Source organism: Mauremys mutica, chromosome 16, assembly GCF_020497125.1.
Source record: "Mauremys mutica isolate MM-2020 ecotype Southern chromosome 16, ASM2049712v1, whole genome shotgun sequence".
Taxonomy (NCBI): Eukaryota; Metazoa; Chordata; order Testudines; family Geoemydidae; genus Mauremys; species Mauremys mutica.
Genome location: NC_059087.1, coordinates 22,900,839 through 22,910,072, shown reverse-complemented (window position 1 = coordinate 22,910,072; position 9,234 = coordinate 22,900,839). Strand labels below are relative to the sequence as shown.

At 45.6% G+C, this 9,234-nt stretch overlaps 3 non-coding genes across 3 annotated transcripts; all 3 read right to left on the bottom strand.

Annotated features, from left to right (window-relative positions):
• Positions 1-5,403: 5,403 nt before the first annotated feature.
• On the bottom strand, positions 5,404-5,544 carry LOC123351303. The gene has a single exon (XR_006573992.1). It is a non-coding gene; the product is annotated as a U4 spliceosomal RNA (small nuclear RNA).
• Positions 5,545-7,866: 2,322 nt separating this feature from the next.
• On the bottom strand, positions 7,867-8,007 carry LOC123351301. The gene has a single exon (XR_006573990.1). It is a non-coding gene; the product is annotated as a U4 spliceosomal RNA (small nuclear RNA).
• Positions 8,008-9,093: 1,086 nt separating this feature from the next.
• Positions 9,094-9,234, bottom strand: LOC123351302. The gene has a single exon (XR_006573991.1). It is a non-coding gene; the product is annotated as a U4 spliceosomal RNA (small nuclear RNA).

Genomic DNA, 9,234 nt, shown 5'->3' with positions numbered 1-9,234 from the left:
TCCCCGAGCGGCCGGGCGCGTGGCGCGCCGCTGTGGTTCCCGTGAGACGCTGCCACCTCGTGGTGGTTCTGAGAACTTCAGCTCCCGTCCTGAGCCAGTTCTAGGCGCTGAGCCCAGCCTGGCGTCGGGGGCCGGTGGGGTTAGGAGGCAGCATGACACGGGGGGGCTGTGCCACAGGACGGGACCATGGGGGGGGGCTGTGCCACAAGACGGTACCACGGGGGTGGCTGCCACAGGATGGTACCACTGGGTGGGGGGCTGTGCCACAGGACGGTACCATGGGGGGGGGGCTGCCACAGGACGGTACCACGGGGGTGGCTGCCACAGGATGGTACCATGGGGGGGGCTGTGCCACAGGATGGTACCATGGGGGGGGCTGTGCCACAGGATGGTACCACGGGGGTGGCTGCCCACAGCATGGTGCCACAGGAAGTTGTGCCACAGGCTGGTGTCAGAGAATCTGTGCCACAGACTGGTGCCACGGGAAGCTCTACCACAGCATGGTGCCATGGAAAGCTCTACCACAGGCTGGTGTTAGGGAAGCTGTGCCACAGGATGGTGCCACGGGGGGGCGTGCCACAAGATGGTGTCAGGGAATCTGCCACAGGACAATCCCACGGGGGCTGTGCCACACACGGTCCCATGGGAACTGTGCCAGAGGCTGGTGTTGGGGTAGGCAGTGCCACGGGACAGTCCCATGGGGGTGGTGCCACAGGACGCTGCGTGATGCATGGTGACTGGATGCTTCATCACATGCCGGGGGTGTGATGGGGGTTGCTGTGCTGCAGTGTGGAGCAAGGTGGACACAACTGTGGGGTGGTGCCAGGGGCGTGCTGCGTCATGCGCCAGGTGGACCCATGAATTATGCAATGCCCCTCTGTAGTGCTGGGCAGCGCATGGCTTGTTAGAGGTACCTGACTACTGAGGCAGCTGAGACTGCACTAACGCACTGCCACCTGGTGGTGGTCCTGGGAACTCCAGCTCCCAGCCTGAAGGGATTATAAACGAAAGTTCATGCCCAAATAAATTTGTGAGTCTCTAAGGTGCCACAAGGACTCCTCGTTGTTTTAACAATCTACATGTATGTCTAGCCTACCTAATGATGTACCATCCCCTTATGGTAGCCTGCCTAACTTCTTCAGACACCCTAGCAGGAAGCTGTGTCAGTCTGGTTTCCCCAAATAGCTCCCCAACTACTACCCTCTTGAGAGAGGGAGGGAGTCCCTGATGATCCAGCTAGAAGCTCCTTTGTTCTTGTTGGTTACCAGGCCTGGGCCTTGTTTGTCCAAACCAGTTCAGTAGCCTCAGCTGGAGATAGAGCCAGATGCCTCAGAACCAATGGCTCTGCCATTGTCCCATAAAGGCCACCAAGTATTTACTGTGGGGTGGCTCACCCTCAGCCATTGTTTCCGTCCTGACTGCTTTTCCTTACAACCGCCTATTAAATTAAGCTAGTACATCCATACAGTAAACGTCCGAACCAAATCAACTATACAGTGATCACAAATGATTACAAAGCAGCCCCACTTCTGTCACAGCTAGTATTTGTACCACTCTGTCCTCTTATCTTATTGTACTCCAGATGACAGGATGGTTAAAAACAGTCACGGGCTCTGACGAGAGATTTCCTGAAAATTGGCAGTGTAGACAAGGTCAAAGTGCTAGGGAACTCAGACAACACCACTTGTGCACCATTTTTCCTAAAAATGAAACCTAATGAGTTAGGGTATGTTTTTAAAGCCTCACTGCATGTCCTGTAGTGTAGCGTGCACATGCGAGATTGCAGTTTGTTGTAAAGAAAACATAGAGACCTTGCAATCAACTACGAACAATCCCCTGTGCTTTATTTTTTCACTCTCCAAACACAGGCACACCCAGTTTCCTGGCTAACACAGTCCAGTAGACATCATTATTTCCCCTACTAAGAAGTATCGTCATTAGGTCAAGGGACACTGCACTATCCTTTCCCTGTTCCTGGCTGAGACTTTAGAATAATCAGCAGCCTCCAGAAATTCATCCCAGGTTTATGCTGCATCCCATATATGCTGGGAAAGGACATAGGGAGCGTAGAGAGTGCTGCATGGCTATTGTGATGTCAATATGATTAATATATAAAACTTATACATGTGTGCTTTGCTATGAAGTCTCATGGGCATGAGTTAAGAAACTCCCAGCAACCTGTGACAAAACAGACATTTTAAACACCATGTGCATGTAGTCTGGCCATGTTGCTATTATCTCAAGTCTGACTCCCTGTCTATTATCGTCTCTAGGTTGTTACTGTTGGTGTATGTCAGTATTACATAGCGAGATGACTTGGGGATCTGTGGTTCTCAGGCATAGATACACACAACCGTGGATTGTTGCGGTTGGTAATTTGGAAGTCCTAAATTCACAGGAATTATGTCTTTCTCTCCCAGCACTGCCACACAGGTTCCTTGGAATCTACATCTTGCTTCCCAGGAACAAGTGACAGGCATCTTTCTTGGTATATGATGTGTTCTGTATCTTACTGTAAATAAAAAAATAAACTGCAGTGCATTTGTATTGATGCCTTGTCTGCATTTTTTTAATTTCTAAAGTAATCCAGGGACATACAGTAGTCAAGCAATTAGTGAAAATAGCCATATATGGTAAAGGGAGCTGCATCTTTCCTGCATCATCCACATTAAGGTAGGCTAGGCTGAACTAACCTGTTAAGTTCTCGGTTGGAAGCAATGAGCATTGATTCCATGTACAAATTAATAGTACAACAATAATGACAGCTGTTGATAAAGGTTATACACCTCTACCCTGATATAATGCTGTCCTCGGGAGCCAAAAAATCTTACCACATTATAGGTGAATCTGCATTATATCAAACCTGCTTTGATCCACCGGAGCATGCAGCCCCACCCCCTGGAGCACTGCTTTACAGCATTATATCTGAAGGTGTGTTATACTGGGTCATGCTATATTGGGGTAGAGGTGTATCACTAACCACCTCATGGAGAATTAGGCCATGTGTGCTGGAAAGACTACATCATGGATTTAGAGATTCAGATAGGTTACAGTCAAGAAGAAGGCGACACCAGGGACTAGCTTTAAAGGCCATTTCTGTGCTGATTTACATCCAGTGCCATCCTATTAAAATCTCAGCGTGCAAATTAGCACAACATTAAACCAACAGTCCAGGGCCTCATTGATTCTGAACAAGTATGTGTCAAGACATGAAAGGCAAATGCAGAATTGGCTCAATCCTAGGTGTTATTGATTGCTTGCAGCTCCCATTGAAATTAATGGGCCTCAATACCTCTCAGAATTGGGCCCTTAAGAAACAGACTTTGCTCTAGCTGCTGAACTGAACTCCCTGTGAAATGCCTGGTGAAGTAGAAATGGCAGGGGCATCACCACTGGTGATATGGTTTTCCAGTAAAACAGCTTTTAAATCAAAACTCTAAAGACTTGTCTTCATGGCAAGTTAGCTCAAGTTATAGATTCAAGTGGTCTCCTTAATTCAAGTCCCACCCATACACAAAACTGTCTCACTTGAGTGCTTTGGCACTTTTAACCTGAGTTAACTGGAAGAGGCTAAAACATGAGCGCACACAAGATACCAGCTATTAGCATGGCCAATCGGTAATGTAGGCCACTCTAGCTTAATTTAGGTGCTCTTAGTCCTCCAATGCCTTTTCACAATGTCTCCTCAGATGAATATTCTTGCCAACTACTTCTTTGGTTCAGGAACAGACATCAATTCCCACTTCATATGTGCTAGTTTGTCATTCAAACCCCACACTCATGTGTGGTATCTAGTGCTAACAAATGCAGTTCTCCAGCTCCGGTAGAGAACTTTGTCTGACTGGAATGGCAAGCCAGAGAACACCCTCCCAATGTGTTACTATCTGGCTGGAGGCAGACATGAAGGTTTTTGAGTACCAGCCGTGTTAGTCTGTATCCACAAATATAACAGGAGTACTTGTGGCACCTTAGAGACGAACAAATTTATTTGAGCGTAAGCTTTCGTGGGCTACCCCCCCCCCTTCATCAGACACATAGAATGGAACATATAGTGAGGAGATATATATACATACAGAGAACAGGAAAAAGTGGGAGTAGCCCAACCAACTCTAAGAGGCTAATTAAGATGAACTGTTGTCAGCAGGAGAAAAAAACTTTTGTAATGTTAATCACTACAAAATAGAGACTGTGAATGGCTGAGCCATTACAAACATTGAATCTATTTCCCCCATGTTAAGTATCTTGTCAAACTGTCTTAAATGGGCCATCTTGATTATCACTACAAAAGTTTTTTTCTCCTGCTGACAACAATTCATCTTAATTAATTAGCCTCTTAGCGTTGGTTGGGCAACTCCCACCGTTTCCTGTTCTCTGTATGTATATATATATATCTCCTCGCTATATGTTCCATTCTATGCGTCCGATGAAGCTTACACTCAAATAAATGTGTTAGTCTCTAAGGTGCCACAAATACTCCTGTTATTTATGAAGGTTTTTGTAGCTCAGGAGGAGTAAGCAGTGGAGCCATACCTTAAAGAAAGTGACTGCATTGCTGGTGAAAGATGCCAGATGGGCAACACTGGGACATAAAGTCATCAGTTTCTCCTTAGAGCAGGTACAGCACAGAGGCAGGATTCTTTACCCCACCCTGGCCCTACTAACAAGGCAATTTATTAAGTGATCCATCCCCTGTCATTCAATCCCCGTATCTGGCAGTCAGAGGCTCCAGGCTCCCCCTTCTCTACTCAAACCACTTACACCATCCATTTGTTTCTCTCAAATGTGCTGGGTCCCTAGCCATGCAAATAAGGAATAAATTTGTTAATTGAGCTTTGAGATAGGGGAGTCAGATAGGCAATGAGTCAACAGTTCAAAAGCTGCACTAAATTTGCACAAAATGAAGGATTGGAGATGCCCTCTTCAATACAGGGATTCAACCCATGGCAACTAAGGCTGTGATGTGATGTAAGTACCTGATAATCTATCATGATGTGAAAGATGTGAGATGGGTACTGTCTGCATAATAGCTATGCATTCAAAACAGTGGCAGCCACAACACAGAATTTAGCCCATTAGGATGTTTCAACTAACCACTTACTCAGCAACTGCTTTTTCTAAGATAAAAGGATGTGGTTTCTTCATGGTAAACGTCTAAGATCACTTTTATAAGTGAGAGACATTTACTGGTTAAACAAAACATTCCCTACATTTCCATATTTAGCAGCACTTACTGGTAACAAGTAATGATTGAAGATAAAAGAAAACACCTAATGCTTGTTGGTTAAAACAATATATCATCTACTATCAACTGTATTCAAAACCCAGATAACACCTAAAAAACCTACTACACAAACTGTAGTAAATGCCCAAACTTAAACTCTGATTTTATAACAACAATATCAGTCTCACACGAGACTGTCAAAAATTGCCAATGCCGACTATATTTCAAGTCGTCACGGCGGGGTATTGGGAAAAGTTTTCAACTAGCAATAATCGCGCCTCGGATTAACCTCATTGGCTACGATACTGCCACTGCGCAAAGCTAAAGAAAATTTTCTGATCTTACAAACCACTAAAATCTGATCACTCCTTTCGGTTAAAGGGAGTTTTCACTAGCATTCAAAATGCCCTGAAAACTTTCCTCCATCAGGTCAGTGTAAACCCACCTCTGTTATAATTAAGCAATAAGATATTTACACAGACTTTGACTTTCCCTAATTTTATTACCAATTTAAAGACAAGATAAGATACTGAAGCATTCTGGGATATTTTATGCTAATTAGCTGATTGTATTGACCCTATAAAATGCCGAGGAAAAAAGCTTAGACTACTGAATTAGAAAAAGACTTCCAATGTAAATTATCAAATTGATGTCATACTGGATCATTTACAGTTTGATCTATCATACAACTTTCATTCTTTCATGGTAAAAATCTAAGATCACTTTTATAAGTGAGTAAATTCTAATTAATATTTCTAATTAATTACATTGCTTGATATCATATGGCGTAGTATGGGTATATTCAAAGCAGGTTTTAGAAACTATTGAAATATCTCTGAACTCTCCAGAAGGGTCTTGTGTGTCACCCCCAATTCTTCATTCTCAATCCTCTGGTAAAAGAAATCCCAGTCTTCTCCCTGCTGGCTGTATTAGCCTCTGCCTGATTTTATTTCATATATATCAGAGAGGTAGCTGTGTTAGTCTGTATCCACAAAAACAATGAGGAGTCCAGTGGCACCTTAGAGACTAACACATTTATTTGGGCAAAAGGTAAAAAACCCACTTCTTCAGATGCATAGAGTGAAAATTACAGATACAGGCATAAATATATATTGGCACATGAGGAGAAGGGAGTTGCCTTATAAGTGGAGAGCCAATGCTGAAGGCCAATTTAGTCAGGATGGATGTAGTCCACTCCCAATAATTTATGAGGAGGTGTGAATACAAAGAGAGGGAAATCTGACATGGTTGTGGGTGAGGACAAGTCACAAAGCTGTCACCAGGTGTGCCGTGGCTACATCAGGGATACTGTTTGTGACAACTCATAGTCCATCCTCGTGTGGAATATTGGTGTAAAGAGCTCCTACATCCATGGTGACCACCAGGATGGTGTTTTCAGGAAGATCACCAATGCATTGTAGTTTCCTCAGGAAGTCAGTGGTGTCTCGAAGATCACTAGGAGTACTGGTAGCATAGGGTTTGAGGAGAGAGTCCAAATAGCCAGATAATCCTGCTGTAAGAGTGCTAATGCCTGAGATGATGGGGTATCAAGGATTTCCAGGTTTATGGATCTTGGGTAGCACATAGAATACCCCTGCTCAGGGCTCTAGGTGTGTTTCTGTGTAGATTTGTTCCTGAGCTTTGTGACTTTGTCTTCACCCACAATCATTTCATATTTGGGGACAACCTATACCTTCAAGTCAGTGGCAATGCTATGGGTACCCACATGGCCTCACAGTATGCCAACATTTTTATGGCTGACTTAGGCCTGGTCTACACTAGGAGGGGGTGTCGATGTAAGATACGCAACTTCAGCTATGGGAATACCGTAGCTGAGGTTGAAGTATCTTATTCCGACTTACCTCCCGTCCTCACGGCGCGGGATCAATGTCTGTGGCTCCCCCATCGACTCTGCTACCCCCGCTCGCTCCGGTGGGGTTCCGGAGTCGACGGGGAGTGCGTTCGGGGATCGATAAATCGATCACTACCCGCCGATAGGGCGGGTAGTCTGGACATACCCTTAGAACATTTCCTCAGCTCTCGTCCCCTAGCGCCCCCCTAGGCTGGCTCACTACAAAAGCAATTTTAACTCTCTTGATATTGACATCTCATCAATTATTGGGAGTGGACTACATCCATCCTGACTAAATTGGCCTTCAACATATGTTAGTCTTTAAAGTGCCACTGGACTTCTTGTTATTTCATATATAATGTCTTTATTTTTACTTTATATCTTTTTGCTTTCTCACCTTTAATTTTCAGGCCACATTCCCCTTTCAATGGGGGAAAAACAAAATGAGATTTATTTAAAATTGTTAAGAGTTGCTCTCAATTTATTAAAATATTTCATTAACAGGAATAGACAGCAGCAAAAAATAAAGGGAATAAAACATACATAGCCTATCACCTATAGATGCAACGAACTTTATATACCTTAAAAATTACAAGATTTAATGCAAGCAGTACAGGAAGACCATACAAAGACTTGCAGAAGCCACTCGAATAGAAATACTGATAGAACAAACAAGCAAAGTAGCTATATTTAAATAACCGAAAAGTATACAACGAACTACATAACATAATTATTACACCAATCACAGAAAAAAATAGCGTATTTAAATCTGTTGTTCAACAGTCACATTCAGTCTCCGTAGAGACTGTCAAAAATTGCCAATGCCGACTATATTTCAAGTCGTCATGGCGGGGTATTGGGAAAAGTTTTCAATTAGCAATAATCGCGCCTCGGATTAACCTCATTGGCTACGATACTGCCACTGCGCAAAGCTAACGATAAACTCCTCGGCGACGCCGCCCCTCGATGGGCCATAATCGGATGGGTTAGGGGGACCGCTAGTATAAGGTGGCGGCAAGTCGGGTACGAGCCGCCCTGAGGAACACTCTCTCAGGCACCCAGCAGTGACAGCCAAATGCAGCAGGGTTGCGGGGTTCAGCGCCTTCATGCCACTCAAAACGATCAGATCGCCGCAGAGAACCCTGGGAGTCTCTATGCAAATTAGACGTTTACGTCACCAAGCTGGAGCCTGCCTGAGACGGAGTCAACCGCTGTACTCTCGCTCCCGAGGAGGGAGAAGGCGGGAAACGAGTGAGGAAGGCACTGGGGAATGGGGCGAGGAAAATGGCGGCGGCCGGGAAATGGGAGCCGCCGCTTCCTGGCTTGTCAGCCTGCGGGACAGCGGAGCGGGGGCAAGGGCGGCGCGCCTGTGCCAGCCTGAGGGAACAGCCTCACTTCCGTCCGACCGGGAGACAAGCCGCTGCGGAGCGTCCCCCGCGTCCGTTTCCTGGGGCGGGGGAAAAGCCGCTGAGAACCGCCCCCCATCCGTTACCCGGGGCGGGGGACAACCGGCTGAGGGCCCCCATCCTTTCCCCTGGGTCCTTCAACCCTTCTGCGCGGGGAGCATCACAAGTTGTAGCTCTGCTCTATTTGTACACAACACTAATCCCCGCGGCGCGGCGGAAGACCCGAGTACTCAGAGTAATATCCTCCGCTCCGCCACGAGTAGGGGGTTAATACTCGGGTCACCCGGCCCGAAGAGATTGATACCCGGAGTTCACTGCCCCCGCCACGGTGCCCTGGGAAGCCATACCGTACAGGGACTCCTATGAGACAGCTGTATCTGCGAAGGGAGCTAAAAACTGAATTACTAAGAGATGTTTACTGGTTAAACAAACAAAGCATTCCCTTCACGCAGTACAGATCATGATTCACCCTAGAGAAAACAGCAAAAAAGCACTGAACACTTTGCTAGTTAAAATAACGTCGCCTGCCATTAGCGATACACAAAGCCCAAATATATTTAAAAGCCTATTACAATAAAAACCAATAAATTCTGATTTTATAACAACAATATCAGTCTCACAGGAGACTGTCAAAAATTGCCAATGCCGACTATATTTCAAGTCGTCACGGCGGGGTATTGGGAAAAGTTTTCAACTAGCAATAATCGCGCCTCGGATTAACCTCATTGGCTACGATACTGCCACTGCGCAAAGCT